We start from the raw sequence: 25644 nt of genomic DNA on the forward strand, positions 1-25644 counted from the left end.
AATAAGTGAATCTACACTCTAAAATATGTCTATATACATCCGTATGTGGTAGTCCATTTGAAACCTCTAAAACGACAAATATTTAGGAATGGAGGGAGCAGTAGCCTGTATTGGCAGTTTTCTAGGGAGTACTCTTTTCTGAAAGAAGCACCAATCTATTTTTCTATATTTGTACACAGTGTCACAACTTTGACCCAAAGGTCCAGAGCTATTTTAGGGTGATTGGCGTAGTACTCGGAGACTGATTGTAAGCATGATTGTCATTAGCTATCACACTGATTGTAAGCATGAGCAGGTGGAAGATTAGGTTAGTGCGAAGCTTACCTTAAACCCTACCGCCGCTGTTGAAACGAGGCAAGCGTTGAGGGAACCATGGAGAACGGCGGGGAAGTGACATCACGCCATCCGATCTCCTCTTGCGGTGGGAGAACGAATACTCATGTGGCTCCGGCTGGCTCTGCACCCTCATGGATGGCACACCATACTCGATCAATTCGTTATCCTCTGGGTGCTCGACCTTCGACCTGTAAACCCACCACCTCCATCTGACTTTCGCCTCGGACGAATCTGTCTCCTCCATCGCCCAGAGGAGATACTCGATGAACTCAAAGGACTGCGGCATGATTGCTACCAAGGAGTACATGTACATCACCGCCCTCATCGGTGCCGTCTGACTCTTTCACATACATTACCACATGGCCCTCACTGTCTTTGAAATCTCCCACTAATTGTCAAACCAAGTAAGGATCTCCTTCAAGCCGGCTAACTTTGCCTGGTTGCCGCCGGCGATCTCCCTGATTCACTGCTGCATCCTCTCCATAGATGTCCTTCTGAGTGGCCCGGTTCTAGCTTTGGGAGATGGGAGGAGAGATGGTGATCTTGCAATAGAGAAGAGGGAGAGGCGAGACGGTGGTTTTGGAATGGAGATGATGGAGAGGAGAGGAGGTGGTTCTGAAACGGAGAAGAGGGAGAGGCGAGATAGTGGTTTTAGAATGGAGATGATGGAGAGGAGAGGAGGTGGTTTTGCAATGGAGAAGAGGGAGAGGAGCGTGCGGTAGTGATTTAGGATTGGACGAGAGGGCCGACACGTTATGACTAGATCAAAATCAAAATCAATTTACCCTTCAATTAAGAAAGCGACCCCACATTAACTAGTCTCCCTTTTATTCTGGGTCATAATTGACCATGATTTTTGCAAATAAAATAATGTTATACGTTGCAAAAATAATATAATTTGAAAGTACATTCAGATACGAACCAAACAATATAATTTTTGGTGACATGCATTCACATTTTGCTTGTCAAATACAGTACATGGTCAAACTTTGACCCAGAATATGCAAAACAAAAAATACTTCCAAGACCAGCGCCGCTCTTCTCCTCTTAAACCACTGCTGCTCCTCTCTTGTTCCAATCTAAATCCAGCGATGCTCCTCTCCTCTTCCATTTCAAAACCACCGCCCCTCGTCTCCTGTTCCAATCCAAAACCAGCATCACTCCTCTCCTGTTCTAATCCAAAACCAGCGCTGCTCCTCTCCTCTTCCATTCAAAAACCACCGCCGGCGAGTGAAGGTGCTATGGAGAAGTAGATCGATGAAGGAGTACAACCGATATGTGAGGATCGCAGACGTCGACCCTGTGAAGCTAGCTAGGATGTTGGAGATACAGTATTGGTTTGACAACAAGGACCAACTAGCGGCGTCGGCGACATCCATGGCCCAATATCTGCAACAGAGTGAAAAGGCAGCGATACTCCCGGAGGGAGTCGCACAGGAGTACATAGAGCAGCTCCTTTGGGCCATGGAGCAAATAGATTCATCGAATCCAATCGTGAGGGAGCGGTGGTGGGAGTATCGATCCCAGATTGAGAATCCACCAGAGATTGAAGGATCGAGGATCTACAGGGTGCCGTTTGTGAGGGTGTTGTGCCAGAGCGAGCCCATGGAGTCTTCGTCGATCGAACCCAATTGCAAGAGGAGAACAACAGTTGGCCTGATAACGCTTCCCCGCCATCCTCTCCCCCGCCGTTCACATTGTCTCACGGGGCGGCTGTCTGCCGCTAAGGAACAGGAGGGGACTGCCCCCATCACAATAGTCGGGCAGGTTGTGAATTGTCAAGAGGATCTTAGGGTTGTCAGTATTTGCAGGTTGTGAATTGTGTTTTGTGTTGTGTATTTTGAGAGTACTTTCAGATATGGATGTCTTTTGAATTTCAGATTTGCAGTATTGAGCAAATGAAGTATTTTATGAATTCTAGAGATCTATTTTTATCACTTAAAAAAATGCAGTTTCATAGGAGTATAAAAGTACAGACAATGTGATTCTCAGAGAAGAAACTACAAGTTTCAGTTTTAGATAAGAAACTGCAAGTTTAGTTTCAGATAAGAAACTGCAACTTTCAGAGGCAGAGCATTTTATTAACATGGCCTTTTCAAACAGGGTTAACATCATGTTGAAAGTGTTATTCATGGTCTAAAATGGAACTACCAGCTAGTTAACATTGATGACCCACAAGTGTAGGGGATCGCAACAACTTTCGTGGGTAGAGTATTCAACCCAAATTTATTGATTCGACACAAGGGGAGCCAAAGAATATTCTTGAGTATTAGCAGTTGAGTTGTTAATTCAATCACACCTAGATAACTTAGTATCTGCAGCAAAGATTTTGGTAGCAAAGTAATATGATAATAAAGGTAACGGTAGCAAAAGTAATGTTTTTGGGTTTTGTAGTGATTGTAATAGTAGCAACGGAAAAGTAAATAAGCGAAACACAAGATGTGAAAAGCTCGTAGGCAATGGGTCAGTGATGGATAATTATGTCGGATGCGATTCCTCATGTAATAGCTATAATATAGGGTGACACAGAACTAGCTCCAATTCATCAATGTAATGTAGGCATGTATTCTGAATATAGTCATACGTGCTTATGGAAAAGAACTTGCATGACATCTTTTGTCGTACCCTCCCATGGTAGCGGGGTCCTAGTGGAAACTAAGGGATATTAAGGCATCCTTTTTATAGAGAACCGAACCAAAGCATTAACACATAGTGAATACATGAACTCCTCAAACTACGGTCATCACCGAGAAGTATCCTGATTATTGTCACTTCGGGGTTGTCGGATCATAACACATAATAGGTGACTATAAACTTGCAAGATAGGATCAAGAACACACATATATTCATGGAAACATAATAGGTTCAGATCTTAAATCATGGCACTCGGGCCCTAGTGACAAGCATTAAGCATAGCAAAGTCATAGCAACATCAATCTCAGAACATAGTGGATACTAGGGACCAAACCGTAACAAATCTAACTTGATTACATGGTAAATCTCATCCAACCAATCACCGTCCAGCAAGCCTACGATGGAATTACTCACGCACGGCGGTGAGCATCATGAAATTGGTGATGGAGGATGGTTGATGATGATGACGGTGACGAATCCCCCTCTCCGGAGCCCCGAGCGGACTCCAGATCAGCCCTCCCGAGAGAGATTAGGGCTTGGCGGCGGCTCCGTATCATAAAATGCGATGAAACTTTCTCCCTGTTTTTTTTCTTCGTGAGACGGAATATATGGAGTTGGAGTTGAGGTCGGTGGAGCCTCAGGGGGCCCACGAGTCAGGGGGGCACGCCCAGGGGGAGGGCGCGCCCCCACCCTCGTGGACAGGGTGTGGGCCCCCTGGTCTTGATTCTTTCTCCAGTATTTTTATAGTTTCCAAAAAGTGTCTCCGAGGATTTTCAGAACATTCTGAGAACTTTTGTTTTCTACACATGAAACAACATCATGGCAATTCTGCTGAAAACATCATCAGTCCGGGTTAGTTTCATTCAAATCATGCAAGTTAGAGTCCAAAACAAGGGCAAAAGTGTTTGGAAAAGTAGATACGTTGGGGATGTATCAACTCCCCCAAGCTTAAACCTTTGCTTGTCCTCAAGCAATTCAGTTGATAAACTGAAAGTGATAAAGAAAAACTTTTACAAACTCTATTTGCTCTTGTTGTTGTAAACATGCAAAGCCATCATTCAAGTTTCAGCAACATTATGAACTAACCATACTCACAATAACACTTAGGTCTCACAATTAATCATATCAATGGCATAATCAGCTAGCGAGCTATAACAGAAAACTCGGATGACAACACTTTCTCAAAACAATCGTAACATGATATAACAAAATGGTATCTCGCTAGCCCTTTCTGAGACCGCAAAACATAAATGCAGAGCACCTTTAAAGATCAAGGACTGACTAAACATTGTAATTCATGGTAAAAGAGATCCAGTCAAGTCATACCCAATATAAACCAACGATAATGAATGCAAATGACAGTGTGCTCTCCAATGGGTGCTTTTTAATAAGAAGGTGATGACTCAACATAAAAGTAAATAGATAGGCCCTTCGCGGAGGGAAGCAGGGATTTGTAGAGGTGCCAGAGCTCGATTTTAAAATAGAGATTGAATAACATTTTGGGCGGCATACTTTCACTGTCAACGCAACAACTATGACATGGCTTCATCTTCCATACTACATGCATTATAGGCAGTTCCCAAACAGAATGGTAAAGGTTTATACTCACCCAACCACCAACAAGCATCAATCCATGGTTTGCTCGAAACAACGAGTGCCTCCAACTAACAACAACCCTGGGGGAGTTTTGTTTAATTATTTTGATTTGCTTTGATCTTTTTGGATCATGGGACTGGGCATCCCAGTTACCGGCCCTTTATCGTGAATGAGGAGCGGAGTCCACTCCTCTTGAAAATAACCCACCTAGCATGGAAGATATAGGCAGCCCTAGTGGAAGCATGAGCTGCTCGAGCATACAAAACAGAATTTCATTTGAAGGTTTAGAGTTTGGCACATACAAATTTACTTGGAACGGCAGGTAGATACTGCATATAGGAAGGTATGGTGGACTCATATGGAGTAACTTTGGGGTTTAAGGAGTTTGGATGCACAAGAAGTATTACCGCTTAGTACAGGTAAAGGCTAGCAAAAGACTGGGAAGCGACCAACTGAGAGAGCGACAACAATCATGAACATGCATTAAAATTAATTCATACGGAGTACAGACATGAGTAGGATATAATCCACCATGAACATAAATATCATGAAGGCTATGTTGATTTGTTTCAACTACATGCGTGAACATGTGCCAAGTCGAGTCACTCAATTCATTCAAAAGAGGATACCATCCCATCATACCACATCATAATCATTCTAATAGCATGTTGGCACGCAAGGTAAACATTATAACTCATTGCTAATCAAGCATGGCACAAGCAACTATAATCTCTAAATGTTATTGCAAATATGTTTACTTCACAATAAGCTGAATCAAGAATGATGAACTCATCATATTTACAAAAATAAGAGAGGTCAAGTTCATACCAGCTTCTCTCATCACAATCAGTCCATCATATATCGTCATTATTGCCTTTCACTTGCACGACCGAACGATGTGTATAATAATAAGAGTGTACGTGCATTGGACTAAGCTGGAATCTGCAAGCATTCAACTCAAGAGAGAAGACAAAGTAATATGGGCTCTAAGTTAAATAAACAATCATGCATAAGAGAGCCACTAAACATTTTCAATATGGTCTTCTCGACCCCCAAAGAAAAGAAAAGAAAAGAAAACTATTTACATGGGAAAGCTCCCAACAAGTAAAAAGAAGAACGAGAAATCTTTTTGGGTTTTCATTTTAATTCTACCACAAGCATGGAGAATAAACTAACTAATTTTTTTGGTTTTTCTTAAGGTTTATCAAACACACAAGAAGAAAACTAGAAAAAGAATTTAAACTAGCATGGATAATACAATGAAAGAGTATGAGCCCCGACGACTAGTGTGTGAACATGAATGTAAAGTCGGTGAGAAATACGTACTCCCACAAGCTTAGGCTTTTGGCCTAAGTTGGTCTAATGCCAAGGACCGCTGCTACTTTCCCCGGTGTACTGGGAAGTGTAATCAGGATACCACTGGCTGGCCATCTCTGGATCCCATCGGAAAGAGGATGCACGATAAGGGTCTAGTGCAGGTTCCGGCTCAGGTTCAGGTTCTGGAGTGGATGCTTGGCCTCGATGAGCGTACACTGCCTCCGAGGTAACAAGAAAATTATCTTCAATCAAATCAAACAACAGAGGCGCAGGCAAAATAATAGTCTCATTGTGTTTCTTATTAAATCTAAGGTTATATAAGAGCATCTTCTCTTTGTTATCAATAGTAAACGCGTGTGCTACCATGCTCTTGTAATCTAAGATGTAAGGAGGCAATTTTGTCTCCCCTTTCTCATGGTGCCTAATAGGTATCTCAAAATGTCTAGCAAGACGTGAAGCATAGATACCTCCAAATATGGGGCCTTTTGTACGATTCATGCTTAGCCGTTTAGCAATGACGACACCCATATTAAAACTATCGTCTCCAAACAAGGCATGCTGAAGAATGATAATATCAGGAACATTAAAGTTTCCACTATTTCCACGACCAATCAAGCATCTACTAGCAAATATGGCAAAGTAACGTAAAACAGGAAAGTGTATGCTAGAGATTTTTGCGTTGGAACCTTTCTTTGGCTCCTCTACAACTATAGTGTTAACAAAGCAATCCACATCTTCACGATGGGGTTCCTCTAACTCTCCTCCAAAGGGTATCCTACATACCGTGCAAAAATCATGTAAAGTCATTTCTCTGAATTTATCATATAAATGAAATGATACTGAAGGCGGTGACTTCTTAGGATAGTAATAAAAATTTTGCACGAAAGTATTGGTAAGTAAGAGATACTGATCCATTCGGTCGTGGAGGAAATCGGTGAGGTCCGCATTCTCGATCAAAGAATGAAAATCTTCACGAATTCCAGCTTCTTTCAAGAAATTATCACATGGCCATTCACACGACCGTACTTCCGCTAAGCGAGGAAGATTATACTTGGCTTTTTCCTTTTCTTTAGCTTGTTTTTCCTGAGAGCCTTGGATAGAAGAGCCCATTAAAAGTCTCCTTAACATTTTCTGAAAATTTCTGAAATTTTAGTAACTTCAAAATAAAAGTGAATAAAACTTAACAAGAATGGTAGCAACTACTCCTACAAGTGCCTAGAGCCTATATCATGCATTAGAAATGCTTGGGACCTCATAAATTTAACATGCAAGCTCAAGAACATGGTCAGCTATGCAGCAAAAATTTGCAATGAATAAAGCACTAGAACAAAAACTAATTGGACCAATGGAGGAGTCACATACCAAGCAAAAATCTCCCAGAGCAGTTTTGTGAATGGAGCTTTGAGCAAGGAGATCGAAAAATCATAGCAAAATGAGCTAGAACTCGTGCTTGAGCTGGATGGGGATTTTTTGGGTAGAAGATGGACTGTGTGGTGCTGGCATAAGTGGAAAGGGGCCACTAGGGGCCCACGAGATAGGGAGGCATGCCCAGGTGGAGTGGGAGCGCCCTCCACTCTCGTGGCCTGGTGCTTGCCCCTCCTGCAGTGATTTCAGTGCCTAAAATCCTCAAATATTCCATAAAAAATTATATATTAAATTTACAGGGCATGTGGAGCACTTTTATTTTCGGGATATTTTTTATTGCACGGATAGTTCAGAAAAGAGACAGATAATACTATTTTTGCTTTATTTATTCTAAAATAACAGAAGGTAAAAGGAAAGTACAGAAGGTTGTGCCTTCTAGTTTCATCCATCTCATGATCATCAAAATGAATCCACTAACAAGGTTGATCAAGTCTTGTTAACAAACTCATTCCGAATAACACGGAACCGGAGAAATTTCGAATAACACTAAGTTACCTCAACAGGGATATGAAAATCCCCAACAATAAGAATATCATACTTTTTCTTGACAGTAGGGAGAGGAAATTCAAAACCTCCAATAATGATAGTTGGAACTTTTCCAATAGAGTTGATACTATGAACTTGAGATTGTTTCCTCGGAAAGTGTACCGTATGCTCATTACCATTAACATGAAAAGTGACATTGCCTTTGTTGCAATCAATAGCATCCCCTGCAGTGTTCAATAAGGGTCTACCAAGGATAATCGACATACTATCGTCCTCGGGAATATCAAGAATAACAAAGTCCGTTAAGATGGTGACATTTGCAACTACAACAGGCACATCCTCACAAATACCGACAGTGTCGGGGAAGCTGATCCACGAACACCTATGGGGCCAGCGGACCGAGCCCCTTTTCGGTTCGGCGGGGGGCGGAGATCGCACGAAGAGCAGATCAAGGCGAAGCACACGAGCAGTTTACCCAGCTTCGGAGCTCTCCGGAGATATAATACTCCTACTGCTGCTTGTCTGATTGTATTGAGTTCTTGCTCGGGTGCGGTGAGTGCTACAGTACACACGAAACCGAGCGTGAGTGTTTTTTGGTTTCCAGCTAAACCCCCCTCTACGTTGCGCATGGGCCTCCTTTTATATGCTCAAGGGGTCACCGACAGGTGGCAACGTAGACAAGGGTAAAAAATGGAAAAAGAGGGGTGGTTGGTACAACTACCTATACAATGTATCCTACCTAACCCTGACGGCAGGGGACAAAGGCATTAAATGCCCGTCTGCGTCGCCCAAACAGTGCAAAAAGGGACCGTCAGGGACGCCACCGCTCGCCATGATGGCGATCTTGTCAGCGTTGCATGCCACCGCGCACCGCTGGCTGCACAGCCTCTCGCCACGCGCGCCTGGAAAGGCCCCCAGGGCGACACGTTGGTGGAGGTGCTGGAGCATAGGTACAGAGTGGCCGCTTGCCGCGGCAAGCGCCTTGCCGCGGTCGTTGTCTTGCCGCGCCCGGAAGCTTGTCGCTCACCGGGCCTTGCCGGGACGCGCGGCGCATCGCGGCAAGTTCCTTGTGATGCCTTGATTGGCCTTCCCGGCAAGCTCCTCTTGCCGGGGCCTTGTCTCCTTGGCTTAAATACTTTGTTCTTGAATGGCTCCAAAGGAATCACGGAGGACCTTGGCGGTCACCCGCCAAGCCTTGCCGCGGGGCACTGCAACTGCCCGTGCACAAGTTCGGGATACTAGGGTACCCCTATTCTAGTACACCGACAGGAGCCCCTGGGCCTGGGCCACACACGGTGCCGAGCACTGTTGGGCCAGGCCCAAACCAGGGCACGGGCACGTGCGGCCTGGGTCACGCCGTATCTTACTCCGTATCCACCGCGCCCTCCCCCAACGGCACGCGTCGAATGCGGCGTCGTGGGAGAGATCGTGGGTGGTTTCTTTATTCGGAAGGACGAAACGTCTGCCCCCTCCCTCTTTATAAGCAGGGGAAACAGGGGCAGTTTGCCCATCCTGCCGGTTGTTACTCCAATCTTCACAAATCTCCGCCGCTCCCCCCTTCTTCCCGAAGCTGAAAGAGAGGAGCGCTCCGCCCCCATTGCCACCAGCACCACCAACGCCGCTGATCTCCCCCACCACCTTCGCCATGGCTCCGAAAGCCGACAAGGGGAAGGGCGTGAAATCGGTCGAGGCGTAGCGGCTCGCAGCGCTGCGGAAGGAGCGGGCCATCTTCCCCCCTCAGCTAGGCGCAAAAGAGCTGAGGGAGTACTACTACCTCTTCTGGTCGACGGAGACGCGAGCGCATCCGCGCACGAAGGTACTGCCGGCTGCCGCTTCGAGACTAGCTCCAAACGGATATCCCTTCTTCGCGCTGTTCTTCTACTGCGGGCTCTGCCCGCCCTTTTCTGAATTCTTCTGTGATATCATGAACACCTACGGGTTCCGCCTCCTTGACTTCACCCCCAACGCCGTTCTGACCATGGCAGTTTTCGCACATCTGTGAGAAAACTTTGTCGGAGTCCATCCAAATGTAGCCCTTTTCCGCCACTTCTTTATGCCCCAGGTTGAGAGAGGGGAGCCCCTTGCCGGCGGAATTGCTTGGATCTCGAGAGTCGGCAAGAAGGAAGCCTATCTGGAGGGAGAGCTCCGCAGCAAGTGGGAGGAATGGAGAGCAGAGTGGTGCCGGATCGTCGAGGAGAACCCGCAGCCATTTACCGCCCTGCGACAAGCCCCAATAGCACGCGGCAACGATTGGAGCAACGTTGCCCCGGAAGACGACAGGTTGAAGATTCCCGTCACCCGGATCCTTAACCTCAGGCTTGCCGGGCTCACCGTAGGCGCCGTTGGCGCAGATTTCCTTCGTCGCTGCATCGCCCCCTGCAAGAGAGGGGGAGACCCGCCTGGGAGTTCCAGAACTCGGCGGATATCATGAGGCTGCGCCCGGGCCTCAACTTCAACTTCACTGTCCTGGAGCTGGACGCGATGCTCCTGGAATTGTTCAAGCACGATCCTCAACATCCATTCATGTTGCCGAGGAGCATCGTTCCATTGTGCAACAAGTCCTCGCTCGACCGCATCCGCGCAATGATGCCACTGTGCGACTTGCACGGAATCGTCCCGACTTGGCAAGAGCCTGCAGATGACGTCGTGCGGGATTTCTTTGACGGCTTGGTTGAAGTGGCGGTCTGCGCTGATGAGCAGAAGAGCCTCACCCGCGACACCACCGACACGGAGATGCAGCGCATCGCCACTAGGCTAGAAGAGGCGGCGGCAGCCGCTGCCGCGGGTGAGTTTGGTTTCACCGTGGAGGAGGCAGAGGCAGCAGAAGCGGCAAGCCTTGCCGAGCGAGAGGAGTTCGCCGGCGAAGAAGAGCTTGCCGGGCCTGAAGCTGAGCCGAGCGAGCCCGACGAGGGAGAGCTTGTCGGGCCCGAACCTTCAGACAGTTGTCCGCAAGCGGAGCCCCCAGCTCCACCAAGAAGGCATCTCCGCAAGGCCGTGGACATAGTGGGGCGGCAGACGGGTCAACAGCCGCCGAGCCGCGTGACACGCTCTACCGCGGCAAGCACTGTTGCCGCGGGAGCGCCTCACGCTGCTACGGCAACCGGAGCGGGGTCTTCCCGGTCCACCGCTACTGCTCCTGCCAAGCGGACAAGGGAGCCTGCTCCTTCGCCTCGTCGCACCGGAGGCGATCCGGACTTCGATCTCTCCGCGCTCAGCTCCGACGAGGAAGAAGAAGAGTAAGACTTCACTGTTCTCGTAGTTCTTCAATTTTGTTGCTTTGTCTTCTATCTGACTTGCTTTTACTCTGAACCTATTCCTTTTCAGGACGCTGGCCCAGAGAGCGGCGAAGGGAGCCAAGGCTCCGGTGATTGTCATCGAGGACAACCCCACCGCGACGGCAGAGGACATGTCCGAGACCACCTTGTCGGACCCGGCATCCATTCCTCAAAGCAGCCCCCAGTGCAGCCCTCCACGTAAGTATATGGTTTACTTCATGCTGTCAGGTGCACATGGGTGCTCTCTCTTTGCTTATATCTGACTGTTGGTTTGTGTAGGAGCAGAGCAGCCTCACCAGGAGTGCCCGGAAGCCGCTCCTGAAATGCCTTCTGCTTCGAGTACACCGCCAAGGGAAGCTTCCACGGCAAGGGAGCGTTCTCCGGCAAGGGACTGCTCCCCGGCAAGGGACAGTTCTCCGGCAAAGGGCGGCACCAGTGATCCTCCGGTGGTTGAGACCACGACTGCACATCCTAGCGCAGGTAACCCTTTTGCTTGAAAACTTCCCTTGGGTTCTTCTTCTTCTGATTTTCTTTCTGAGTATTCGCTTGACTTTTCACCTTTTTCCGTTCGTCAGATCCATCTGCCGCGGAGCCAATGGAAACCGAGGTCACCGGCGAGGAGAACGCGCGCGGCAACACCGACGACGCCGTTGCCACCGAAGGAGAGGCTGGCGCTGATGATCCCGCCGGCGAGGAGGCCGCCAAAGCTGCTGCCGCAGAAGCTGGCGAGGGATCCGGCGATCGTACTGACGGCCCCGAGGCCGCAGGAGCGCCAGGCGCTGCGCCGACCGCCGATCCCTCCGCCGATGCTGCAGCGCCAGGCTCCAAAGAGCCCCAGCCCGGCGCCTACTTGAAGGCCGGCAACAGTATGTTCATCAAGCTCCCCTGGGCGTCAAGCTCCAGGGCACCGGTCGAAGGAGAAATTTTGGACGGAGAAGTGCTCGCCTCCGCTGGGCTGACGCTGGTCGACGCGCCAAGCAGCAGCAGCGACGAGCCTGAGGAGGAGCGGCTGCTGCGGAAGCTGCTGTCGCTCTACCGCGCCCGACAAGCCAAGCTGGCATCCTGAGAGGCACTTGTCGCGAAGGCGGGAGTGGATATCGAGAAGCGCGCGGAGGAGCTCCGGGGTCTCAGGCAGGAAGCTCTCCGGTCCCTGGCAGAGGAGCGGGAGCAACTTCTCGAGGAGCGAAAAGCTTTTCTCCTCGCGAAGGCTGAGGTTGAAGAGCAACATCGACTTGTCGCTGAAAATCTATTTGCGCAGGAAGGAGAGTTGGCGCAGCGCAAGGTCAACCTTGACAGCCACGAGGAGGAGCTTGCCGCGCGTGAGCAAGCAATTGGCAGGGCTCTCAAGGAAGCAAGGGATGCTGCCGAAGCTGCCGAGGCCGCCAAGAAGGAGCTGGAAACGAAGGTGGCGCAGCTGGAAGCCGATCGCAGGGCGAGCGGCGAGGAGCTTGCCGCGCTCAAGCGTGAGCGCGAGAAGGACGCTGCTGCTCATGGTGAGCTGCAGGGTCTTCTCGCTGAGAGGAGAAAGGAGCTCAGCACCGCCAAGGATTCCAATGCAGATCTTGAGTTGAAGTTGGCTACTTTGACTCAGACGCTGGACGGCGCCAGGGAGCGGGAGGTGGCCTTGTCCGAGAAGATCAAGGCCGACGAGGCGTTGCTGGCGAGTTCTGCTGCCGCCCACGACGCTTTCAGGGAGACTGTGGAGCACTGGACCGAGGGTCTTGTGGATCTTGCCGCCGCCATCGACGGGGAGCTGGCGCAACTGGGGATGGAGGATCTCGGGTACTCCTCCGACGAGCACCTCCAACACAGCGCCAAGCTCAACTTGTTCTTCAAAGGCGTGGCGACGGCCCTCCAGCGACTCCGGGAGAAGATCCCTAAGCAGCTGGCCGACGAGTCGCGAAAGATCTGCGCAGGAGCTCTCCAGAAGGTGCTGATGAAGGTGGCCTTCCGCAACCCAGGCCTCAACTTCACCAACATCCTCAAGTCCTTGCCGCCGGATGCTGACCTGGAAGCACTCAAGGCCCTTGTCGCACCCATTGTGGACAAGGTGAGCGGGATCAAGAGGGTTGAGGGCGATCGCGTAGATTAAGCCGCCCGTTTTCTCTTTTTCTTGTCGCTGCTAGTCATGTTATGAAAACAATCTATTAGAGCTGCGACAAGCTATCTTGTAATATAACTCTGTTTTGGGTAGAAATTTGCTGTGTTATTTCCTTTACTTGATTCCTTCCTTTGTATGTTTTTGCCCTACGCTTTTAGGGAACTTGTCGGTGCAGGCACCTGGGCCGCGAGCGCTGAGTGCGGGACATCAGCAGCCTGCTGGCGGTGCCGCTACCGACAAGAAACCTTGTCGCAACTAGTCGCAGCTCACTTAAGTTGTTGAGCGGACTCGAAACAAAGTAAGGGCACAACTAGCTACGAGTTGGTTCCTCCGCGCACAGGTTTTCCATACAAAGCACGGTCGTTCGAGGAAGATAACTTAAAAATTAAAACTGATTGCTCAAACTCTGGCAACTTAGCTTTTCTGTCGCTTGCTTTCCGGCAAGGCGAAACTTCCTTGAACGATGCCTGGTCCACACCATTATCTTCTCCTTCCCCTACCTGGCGCGCCAAAGATGTCGGGGAAGCTGATCCACGAACACCTATGGGGCCGGCGGACCGAGCCCCTTTTTGGTTCGGCGGGGGGCGGAGATCGCACGAAGAGCAGATCGAGGCGAAGCACACGAGCAGTTTACCCAGCTTCGGAGCTCTCCGGAGAGATAATACTCCTACTGCTGCTTGTCTGATTGTATTGAGTTCTTGCTCAGGTGCGCTGAGTGCTACAGTACACACGAAACCGAGCGTGAGTGTTTTCTGGTTTCCAGCTGAACCCCCCTCTATGTTGCGCATGGGCCTCCTTTTATATGCTCAAGGGGTCACCGACAGGTGGCAACGTAGACAAGGGTAAAAAATGGAAAAAGAGGGGTGGTTGGTATAGCTACCTGTACAATGTATCCTACCTAACCCTGACGGCAGGGGACAAAGGCATTAAATGCCCGTCTGCGTCGCCCAAACAGTGCAAAAAGGGACCGTCAGGGACGCCACCGCTCGCCACGATGGCGATCTTGTCAGCGTCGCATGCCACCGCGCATCGCTGGCTGCACAGCCTCTCGCCACGCGCGCCTGGAAAGGCCCCCAGGGCGACACGTTGGTGGAGGTGCTGGAGCGTAGGTACAGAGTGGCCGCTTGTCGCGGCAAGCGCCTTGCCGCGGTCGTTGTCTTGCCGCGCCCGGAAGCTTGTCGCTCACCGGGCCTTGCCGGGACGCGCGGTGCGTCGCGGCAAGTTCCTTGTGATGCCTTGATTGGCCTTCCCGGCAAGCTCCTCTTCCCGGGGCCTTGTCTCCTTGGCTTAAATACTTTGTTCTTGAATGGCTCCAAAGGAACCACGGAGGACCTTGGCGGTCACCCGGCAAGCCTTGCCGCGGGGCGCTGCAACTGCCCGTGCACAAGTTCGGGATACTAGGGTACCCCTATTCTAGTACACTGACAGACAGGTATGGCAGTTGATTTATCAGCCATTTGCAAACATATTTTAGTAGGTGTCAACTTATTCAATTCAAGTCTACGATATAAAGAGAGAGGCATAACACTAACACCGGCTCCAAGATCACATAAAGCAGTTCTAACATAATTTCTTTTAATGGAGCATGGTATGGTTGGTACCCCTAGTCTCCAAGTTTCTTTGGTATTCCAGCCTTAAAAGTGTAATTAGCAAGCATGGTAGAAATTTCAGCTTCTGGTATCTTTCTTTTGTTTGTAATGACATCTTTCATATATTTAGCATAAGAGATTACTTTAAGCATATTAGTTAAGTGCATACTAAGAAGATAGGTCTAATCATTTCAGCAAAAGCTCAAAATCCTCATCATCCTTTGTCTTGGATGGTTTAGGAGGAAAGGGCATGGGTTTCTGAACCCATGGTTCTCTTTCTCTACCATGCTTCCTAGCAACAAAATCTCTCTTATCGTAACGTTGATTTCTTGATTGTGGGTTATCAAGACCAACAGCAGGTTCAATTTCTATATCATTGTTATTACTAGGTTGAGCATCTACATGAACATCATTATTAGCATTATCATTAGGTTCATGTTCATCTCCAGATTGTGTTTCAGCATCAGATATAGAAGTAGTATTAGGATTCTCAGGTGTTTCTAAATTAGGTTCACTAGAAGCATGCAAAGTCCTATCATTTTTCTTTTTCTTCTTTTTGGAAGAACTAGGAGCATCTAGATTATTATTCTGAGAATCTTGCTCGATACTCTTAGGGTGGCCTTCAGGATACAAAGGTTCTTAAGTCATTATACCAGTTCTAGTAGCCACTCTAATAGAAAAGTCATTTTTATTATTTAATTCATCTAGCAAATCATTTTGAGCTTTAAGTACTTGCTCAGCTTGAGTAGAAACCATAGACGCATATTTGCTAATGAGCTTAAGTTCACCTTTAACTCTAGCCATATTATCACTCACGCGTCCTATCTTGAAAGCATTATTCTTTAACTCTCTACCAACATAATCATTGAAATTGTCTTGTCTATTCATGAAATCATCAAATTCATCTAAGCATGTACTATGAAATTTAGTATATGGGATTTCATCTTTATCATATCTATAGAGAGAATTTACCTTTACTACTTGTGTCGGGTTATCAAGACAATGTGGTTCTTCAATAGGTGGTATATCAAGACCAAGCATTTCTTCAATAGGTGGTAAATTCTTAACATCTTTAGCTTTAATACCTTTTTCTTTCGTTGATTTCTTTGCCTCTTGCATATCTTCAGGACTGAGGAATAAAACACCTCTCTTCTTCGGAGTGGGTTTAGGAATAGGCTCAGGAGTTGGCTCAATTGCATCAGGAATTGCCTTAGGAATTGGCTCAAGAAGAGTCCAATTATTTTCGTTAGTCAACATATTATTCAATAGAATTCAGCTTCGTCGACTGTTCTTTCCCTAAAAACACAACTAGCACAACTATCCAAGTAGTCCTTGGAAGCATTGGTTAGTCCATTATAAAAGATATCAAGTATTTCATTTTTCTTGAGAGGATGACAGGAAAAGCATTTAATAATCGGAGAAGCCTCCCCCAAGCTTGTGGGAGACTCTCTTCATTGATTTGCACAAAATTATACATTTCCCGCAAGGCAGCTTGTTTCTTATGGGCAGGGAAATATTTAGCAGAGAAGTAATAAACCATATTGTCGGTGTCAAAACCGGCGGATCTCGGGTAGGGGGTCCCGAACTGTGTGTCTAGGCGGATGGTAACAGGAGACAAGGTACACGGTGTTTTTACCCAGGTTCGGGCCCACTCGATGGAGGCAAAACCGTACTCCTGCTTGATTAATATTGATGATATGGGCTTTCCTCTTCACCCGTTCATCCGGGGGCTCATGTTCTACCACGGCCTGGACTTCCACGATCTGGCCCCGAACTTCGTCCTCAACATCTCGGCGTTTATCGTCATGTGTGAGGCCTTCCTTCGCATCCAGCCTCACTTTGGCCTATGGCTGAAGATCTTCAGCGTCAAGCCGAAGGTCGTGGGCGGACGCCACGCGGAGTGCAGAGGCGCCATGTCGGGCAAGATAGCCAACGTAACATGGCTCGAGGGCGCCTTCGTAGAGACCATCAAAGGGTGGCAATCGGGGTGGTTCTATATCACCGAGCCGTGTGACCCTGAATGGGCGACGGCCCCCGAATTCCGATCTGGCATCCCCACACGGCTCACATCTTGGAAAGAGATGGGCCTGTTGTGGGGTAATTCGGCAGAGGTGACCGGACTTCAAACCTGCGTCAAAGACCTGATCGATAGGAAGGTTAAACTTGTCACCGTAGTCCAGGTCATGCTCTTCCGCCGGATCCTCCCGTGTCAACGACGGGTTTTCAACTTGTGGGAGTTCGACCCTGCCCAGCACCAAACTCTGTCCCAGCTCTTTGACACAAAGCACGAGGACGCCTGGAAGGTGCTATTCAAGAGCTCTAAGGTCTCCCCTCCCGTCACCGAGGATCGTGGATTCTGCACCAAGCTCCAAGCTAGCGCGGTAAGCTTATTTTTCCCATTACGCGGTATTTGTTTTCCATAGATATGATTCTATGTCGGATCTAAACTCCCATCCCTTTAACAGGACTGGCAGAAGAAGGCCGGACAGATCAACTGTCCGGCTCCTTTGCCCGAAGACCCAGCGGACGCTTGTTTAACGAAGCTGCTGGTTCCGGCACCTCACGTGGTGCCGGAGAAGAGGGCCAAGAAGAAGGCCACGGGGACTCGAAAGAGTTCCCGATGCCTGGTGGTGTCGGATTCATCGCCTGACAACCCCGAAGCACCCTCCGCCTCTAAAGACGAGGAGGAGGAAGAAGAAGCCTCTCCCCCTCCAACGGGGGGAGGAAAGAAAAGGAAGGCCGCCCCAACTGGGGAGGCCAGAGGGTCCAAGAAGGGGAGGACCCTTCTGCCGGACTACGCCCCTGATGCCGAAGACGGCGGGGAGGAATGGCCATCCAGGGTCAAGCCCCTGGCAAAATCGTAAGTATCTGGATACCAGAATAACTTCTGGCGCTCCTCTATTATATGGTATCTTTTGACGCCAAATTCAGTCATGAAGTCCGCCCAAGGCCCAGCTCGGCGATTCGTCGAGCAGCTCCCTAGATTCGTCGGATGTGAATAGCACTTCACTTCCGACGGCCTCCTCCCCGCTCCCTGCAGACGACACCGAGGTGGAGTCCCAAAAAGGACTAGACCAGGAGGAGGTGGTCCTAGAGGCACCGCAAGGCAACCTCCCGGATTCCAGGCCCAAAGGGGGTAAAACCCTAGAGGTGTCTAAGTTCGGCCCTGGGCCGGACACTGCTCCGGAACCTTCAGTGGTTCCAGAGTCCGGCAGGCGACGCCTTTGTAAGAAGGGCAAGCCTACGACGTCGGCGACCTCCGTCCAACCGGAGGCCCCGGACAATTTGCTGGAGGTGCTTAACGGCACCTCCATCGATGAGGAACACCACACTGTTATGATTGTGGTGATTCAGAAGGTTCAGTCCGCCAAGAGCAGACTGGAAGAAGCCTGTATGAGCCTGTTAACAGGCTTTGAGGTATGTATTCAAAACATATAAAAATGTTACCGCATAGAGAGTAGCCCCTGATGCTGTGTTCGGAAAGAAAAGCCGGACTAAGGATCTAAAAAAGATATACGCAGGAGTCTAACATAAATATGTCAATATGCGAATGCAGGCTGCGCTGCTGACCTCTGCCGCACTGACTGCGGAGGTCGACGTATTGAAGCAGAACCTCGAGCGTTCCGAGAACGAGCTCGGCCGTGCCAAGAAGCAGCTCAAGGACAAGGAAGGTAAGTAATACCTTATTAAAGCAATACCTTATAGAAAGGATTTGGTTGCAAAAAATGACAGGAATAACGTGGGTATTGCAGGGGCCACGACCGAGGTGGCGACCCTGAAGGAAGCGGTGTCCAAGGCCGAAAACAGTGCGGCCTTGGAGCGCACCGAGCGAGAGAAGCAGGAGGCGCGGGTGGCGGAGGTGCGGCAAGAGCTCTAGGCTCTCGTGGAGAAACACGAGAGTTTGGAGCGTGACTCAAAGGCTCGAGAGTCCGCGCTCACCGTGGCTCTTGAGAGTGCCAAAACCGCTAAGGCCGAAGCCTAGAAGGCCCTCCAGGAGATCGAGGTAACAAAGAAAATAGCGGCGGGTATGGCATTCTTTATGCAAAGCAAGCATATAAAAGTGAATTATCTGTTACTTACCCGAATCCGGAGCTCTCCAGGAGTGTTCGCCGATCTGCCCCGTAGTGTGTCTGATGCTGCCTCGTTCTACTGAGCCGAGGAGGGGAGCTCGACGGAAAAGGTGTTCTGGTATCAATATGCTGAGGCCGGACATCCGGTGCGCCTGAGCGACCAGCTGAAGCAGCTGGTCGAGCTCCACAAGGCGGCCGAACAGGCCATGAAGGGCCTCATAGTTCGGCGGTGGCCTAGAGAAGCCATGCCTGGGAGCTACTTCGGTCTGGTGTGGCGGCTGGTGGACGCCTGTCCATGGATTGAAGTCATCAAGCGCTCCATCTGTATTGAAGGTGCCCGTCGGGCCCTTGCCCTTGCTAAAGTGCACTGGGGCTGGATGGACGCCGAGAAGCTTGTGACGGACGCGCCACCGCCGGGCAAGGAGTATCGCAAGCCCGAGATGTATTATGAGGGCGTCCTGAAGGGTGCCCGCCTTATAGCGGGTGAATGCTCCAAAGATGTAATTTTTGAGTAGACTCGCATCTATTATCCTGTACGCTGAAAACTTTGTTCATATGCGCTAAGCAACGCTTGTTAATTTAAAATATTACCTTCTGTGCAGCCGTTTATCAAATCTGAGAGATGCAAGTCGTCGGCTTCTACCCCCATGCCACGAGTGCTGGGGTGTTCGGGATAAACCTGAGCGCTCTTGTTCCCATTCTTGGGTCCATCTAGGGAGGCGCTCAGCACAACGAACAAGGCCATCGGACTTATAATGCTTTATCACTCTCACTTAGCCATAGAATTCTATAATTTTAAATTTCGGCGAAGACCCTAGTATTCGGAAGACCGAGTTCAGGGCGCTATCCACGCCTAGGCAAGATAAATCCGGCTCCTCGCTCTAAGCGGCATAAGTCTTTAGGGAGTCAAAAAACCTCGCGAACAGCGACCGGTCTCTCGCACTATCATGACAGTCAGTTTTAGCTTTCTCTACTGAGGTGTTAACCCACCTCAACTGGGGCACAATCACAGTAGTTCTCCCAGCGCTACCTTAGCCAACATTACGGAACGTAAGGTACCAAAACATGGGAGCCGGGCAAACCCAACTATTGACCCAAGACATGATTCGGAGCCGATGCATATAGTGCTATAAGTTTGGGGTGCCGCACTCATGAGAGTGTTCGGTCTTCTCACACCGTGTTATGGGGTGCTTAAGCCCCTGGTGTATTGGTTGTACCAAAGTGTACGGTTGCATAATGTCATGACTGAACATATTTGTATAAAAATAGATGAATACAATAATAGATAATAGCTATGTATTGTTTATTAAAAAGGGCTGCTATGAAAGCAGAATGATACAAATAGTGCGATAATCAAGGGATGGGATTATTTGACATGTCCCCCTCCAGGGGCAAGCTGCGAAACTTTAAGTAAAACAGGTATTTAGCTCGTTATAGACCACCTGGACATTTGACGTGGCTTGTTCTCTCCCTGGCTGTTGCATCATGTGTTCGGCGAGTGTATTGCCGGACAGGCCTTCCGGATAGTTGCGTCCTGAAAGTAAAATAGGAAACGGCAGAATAGGGAGCCCCTAGTGCGGTTGAGCCGCATTCTGGGCATGCCGTGGTTGTGCCCCTCCCCTTATGCCCATGGTATTTCCAAAGCGTAATTATGTACGCGTGGTACCGTTATCGCCGTCTGGCGAGGGTTGGGGTTGGGGCCGCACTGCTATGCTTGCTCAAAACGTGCTAGCCGGTTTTGTTGTAGGTTACTTCAGGTGCGCTTGACGTTGTCCGGACGTTTAACACCCAGATTGGAGAATTTCCTTGAGAGGCTACTTTGTACTTCCGCCGCTAGGGCCGCCGTGTGCTCCTCCGTTCGGAGAGAGCGTTCGGTGTTTCCATTTACCGTAATGACTCCGCGAGGGCCTGGCATCTTGAGCTTGAGATATGCGTAGTGTGGCACTGCATTGAATTTTGCGAATGCGGTTTGTCCGAGCAGGGCGTGATAGCCACTACGGAATGGGACTATGTCGAAGATTAACTCTTCGCTTCGGAAATTATCCGGGGATCCGAAGACCACTTCGAGTGTAACCAAGCCTGTACAGCTGGCTTCTACACCTGGTATGACGCCTTTAAACGTTGTCTTTGTGGGTTTAATCCTTGACGGATCTATACCCTTTTTTCGCACTGTATCCTGATAAAGCAGGTTCAGGCTGCTACCGCCGTCCATGAGGACTCTAGTGAGGTGCAATCCATCAATGATTGGGTCTAGGAAAAATGCAGCGAATCCGCCGTGACGAATGCTAGTGGGGTGGTCCCTTCGATCAAAAGTCATCGGGCAGGAGGATCATGGGTTAAACTTTGGGGCGACTGGCTCCAACGCATAGACGTCCTTGAGAGCATGCTTCCGCTCCCTTTTGGGGATATGGGTTGCGTATATCATGTTCACCGTCCGCACTTGCGGGGGGAAGCCCTTCTGTCCTCTGTTGTTCGGCGGCCGGGGCTCCTCCTCGTCATCGCTATGCAGCCCCTTGTCTCTGGTTTCGGCACTTAACTTGCCTGCCTGCTTGAACACCCAACAATCCCTGTTGGTGTGGTTGGCTAGTTGTTCGGGGGTGCCGTGTATCTGGCACGAGCGATCGAGTATCCGGTCTAAACTGGATGGGACCGAAGGGTTTCTTTTGAATGGCTTCTTCCGCTGACCGGGTTTAGAGCCTCAGAATCTGGCGTTAACTGCCGTATCCTCAGTATTGTCGCCGTTAATGCGGCGCTTGTGCTTGTTGCGACGTGACCTGCCATTGTTGTCCTTGGTATCCGAATTGCCAGGGCTCTTGGTTATGTTATTGCTACGAGCTAGCCAGCTGTCTTCTCCCGCGCAAAAGCGGGTCATGAGTGTCGTGAGGGCTGCCATAGATTTCAGCTTTTCCTGTCCTAGGTGCCGGGCAAGCCATTCATCTCGGATGTTGTGCCTGAAGGCTGCAAGGGCCTCTGCGTCCGGACAGTCGACTATTTGATGTTTCTTGGTTAGGAACCGTGTCCAGAATTGTCTGGCCGATTCCTCTGGCTGCTGGATTATGTGGCTTAGGTCATCGGCGTATGGTGGTCGCACATAAGTGCCCTGGAAGTTGTCAAGGAATGCGGATTCCAGGTCCTCCCAACAACTGATTGACTCTGCTGGCAGGCTGTTAAGCCAATGCCGAGCTGGTCCTTTAAGCTTGAGCGGGAGGTATTTGATGGCGTGTAGATCATCACCACGGGCCATGTGGATATGAAGGAGATAATCCTTGATCCATACCGCGGGATCTGTTGTGCCATCATATGATTCGATGTTTACGGGTTTAAAACCCTCGGGGATTTGATGATCCATTACTTCATCTGTGAAGCATAGTGGGTGTGCGGCGCCCCTGTACTGGGCTATATCGCGACGTAGCTTGGATGAGCTTTGTCTGTTGTGTTCGGCCTGGCCATATTTATCATATCCCGCGTGACGGTTATCGTCACGTGACGTGGGGCGCCCACGCGATCCGTAGATCGATCTTGTTTGCCTTGCCTTATCCTCCAATATGTCTGGCAGGTCTGTGGCGTTTCCCCGCGCTCTAGTATTTTTAGAGCGGCGCCGGGGTGCGGCTTGGGCTAAGGGCCGAAAGGCCTCTCTGTCACGGCCACGGGGTGGCCGATCGGGCGCATCATACGCTGGTGATGTAGGTTTAGTTACTTCCTCCTCTAGTTGGGGTAGCAGCCTGCGCTTTGGGTAGCTCTTGGAGGGGCGTTCGAGTTTATACTCTTCGGCCGCCAGGACTTCAGTCCATCTTCCGGCTACCAAGTCTTGGTCAGCTCTAAGTCGTTGCTGTTTTTTCTTGAGGATGCTTGTCGTGGCCATAAGCCTGCGTTTGAAACGCTCTTGTTCGACGGGATCCTCTGGCACGATGAATTCTTCGTCGTTGAGGCTTGCCTCGTCTTCGGAGGGAGGCGTATAATTGTCATCCTCAACCTCCCTGTCTGCCGCTTTCTCATGAGGGTTGGCTCCTCCGTCCTCCTGTGCTGAATCCTGCTGGAGGGGGTTGTCTTCGGCACTGTCCGGGGTGTTGTTGTCTCCAGTGCCGGACTCGCCGTTTTTGCTCTGGCGGGATTTAGAGTGGCGCCACTGACGTCGGCGCTTGGGTTGCTTCTTGGAGGGGTCGTCCTCGTTTTTTTATCGCCATCCCCTGCTTTGGGGGTGTCCACCATGTATATGTCATATGACGAGGTGGCTTTCCATTACCCTATAGGTGCTGGTTCTTGGTCGTCTCCTTCATCGGCGTCCATACCGTCGATGTCTTCGGAGTCGAAGTCGAGCATGTCGGTTAGATCGTTGACAGTGGCTACGAAGTGGGTGGTGGGTGGGTTTTGAATTTCTTCGTCGTCCGCATCCCAACCTTGCTGACCATAGTCCGGCCAGGGCTCTCTTGACAAAGACAGAGACTTTAGTGAATTCAGGATCTCGCCAAACGGCGAGTGCTGAAAGATGTCTGCGGCGGTGAACTCCATGATCGGAGCCCAATCAGGTTTGATCGGAAGGGGTGCGGAAGATTCGGAGTCCGGAACAGAGTCCGGCACCTTGGAGTCACAGGCCTCGCAAAGGACTAGGCTGGTATTCAGCTCTATCTCCATAGATATTGCGGCTCCTGGGGCGGCGTCCAACCGTCCGTCCCCGACTGGCGCAGTCGGCTCCGAGCTAATGGACGGAGCAGACACCTGAGCGGCGCTCTGGGCGCTGTCCGGCGGCGGAGCTAGATCATGCCCATCGTCACAGGGCGGCGCGCTCGGCCATGGCTCGAATCCATCAAAGATCAAGTCCCCGCGGATGTCGGCCGTGTAGTTTAAGCTTCGAAACCTAACCTGATGGCCAGGGGCGTAGCTTTCGATCTGCTCTAGATGGCCAAGAGAATTGGCCCGCAGTGCGAAGCCGCCGAATATGAAGATCTGTCCGGGGAGAAAAGTGTCACCCTGGAAAGCATCGTGGTTGATGATCGAAGAAGCCATCAGGCCTAAAGGTGACGGCACAGAGGAACTCTCAATGAAAGCACCAATGTCGGTGTCAAAACCGGCGGATCTCGGGTAGGGGGTCCCGAACTGTGCGTCTAGGCGGATGGTAACAGGAGACAAGGGACACGGTGTTTTTACCCAGGTTCAGGCCCTCTCTTGTTTATATAGACACCGGAGAGGGCTAGGGTTACATAGAGTCGGTTACAATGGGAGGAGATCATCATATCGAATCGCCAAGCTTGCCTTCCACGCCAAGGAAAGTCCTATCCGGAGACGGGACGAAGTCTTCAATCTTGTATCTTCATAGTCCGGGAGTCCGGCCAAAGGTCATAGTCTGGCCATCCGGACACCCCCTAATCCAGGATTCCCTCACATATCCTGGGGCCTACGCACACAACCAGGAGCAAGATAATTATACCTAGTCTTAGCATCACCCTTTAATGAGAACGGAAATATCTTAAGGATATAAAAGTAGCGAGGTTTATCATCATGAGTAAACAGGGTAGCTATATCATTCAACTTGGTAAGATGTGACACAACAGTTTCAGATTCAAGGCCATAAAAAGGATCGGATTCTACCAAAGTAAAAATTTCAGGATCAACAGAGAATTCATAATCCTTATCAGTAACACAGATAGGTGAAGTAGCAAAAGCAGGGTCAGGTTTCATTCTAGCATTAAGGGACTGCTGCTTTCATTTAGCTAATGATTTCTTAAGATCATATCTATACTTGCAAGCAAAGATAGCTCTAGCAGCTTCTTCATTCATAACATAACCCTCAGGAACAACGGGCAATTCATAATCATTTGGAGAACCTTCATCATCACTATCATCATTAATAGCATCTTCAATAATTTCGTTCTCTCTAGCCCTAGCAAGTTGTTCATCAAGAAATTCACCTAATAGCAAAGTAATATCATGCACAGAAGTAGTTTCATCATAATTATCATTCAAAGTAGAAGTGGCATCATCGATAACATGCGACATATCAGAATTCATAGCAGTAGCAGGTTTAGGTGTCGCAAACTTACTCAGAACAGAAGGAGAATCTAGTGCAGAGCTAGATGGCAGTTCCTTACCTCCCCTCGTAGTTGAGGGATAGATCTTGGTTTTAGCGTCTTTCAAGTTCTTCATAGCGATCAACAGATATAAATCCCAAGTGACTCAGAGAATAGAGCTATGATCCCCGGCAACGGCGCCAGAAATTACTCTTGATGACCCACAAGTGTAGGGGATCGCAACAGCTTTCGAGGGTAGAGTATTCAACCCAAATATATTGATTCGACACAAGGGGAGCCAAAGAATATTCTTGAGTATTAGCAGTTGAGTTGTCAATTCAACCACACCTGGATAACTTAGTATCTGTAGCAAAGTTTTTAGTAGCAAAGTAATATGATAATAAAGGTAACGGTAGCAAAAGTAATGTTTTTGGGCTTTGTAGTGATTGTAACAGTAGCAATGGAAAAGTAAATAAGTGAAACACAAGATGTGAAAAGCTCGTAGGCAATGGATCAGTGATGGATAATTATGTCAGATGCGATTCCTCATGTAATAGCTATAACACAGGGTGACACAAAACTAGCTCCAATTCATTAATGTAATGTAGGCATGTATTCCAAATATAGTCATACGTGCTTATGGAAAAGAACTTGCATGCCATCTTTTATCCTACCCTCCCGTGGCAGCGGGGTCCTAGTGGAAACTAAGGGATATTAAGGCCTCCTTTTAATAGAGAACCGGACCAAAGCATTAACACATAGTGAATACATGAACTCCTCAAACTACGGTCATCACTGAGAAGTATCCCG

This window comes from Triticum dicoccoides, chromosome 6B, assembly GCF_002162155.2.
Source record: "Triticum dicoccoides isolate Atlit2015 ecotype Zavitan chromosome 6B, WEW_v2.0, whole genome shotgun sequence".
NCBI classification, from domain to species: domain Eukaryota; kingdom Viridiplantae; phylum Streptophyta; class Magnoliopsida; order Poales; family Poaceae; genus Triticum; species Triticum dicoccoides.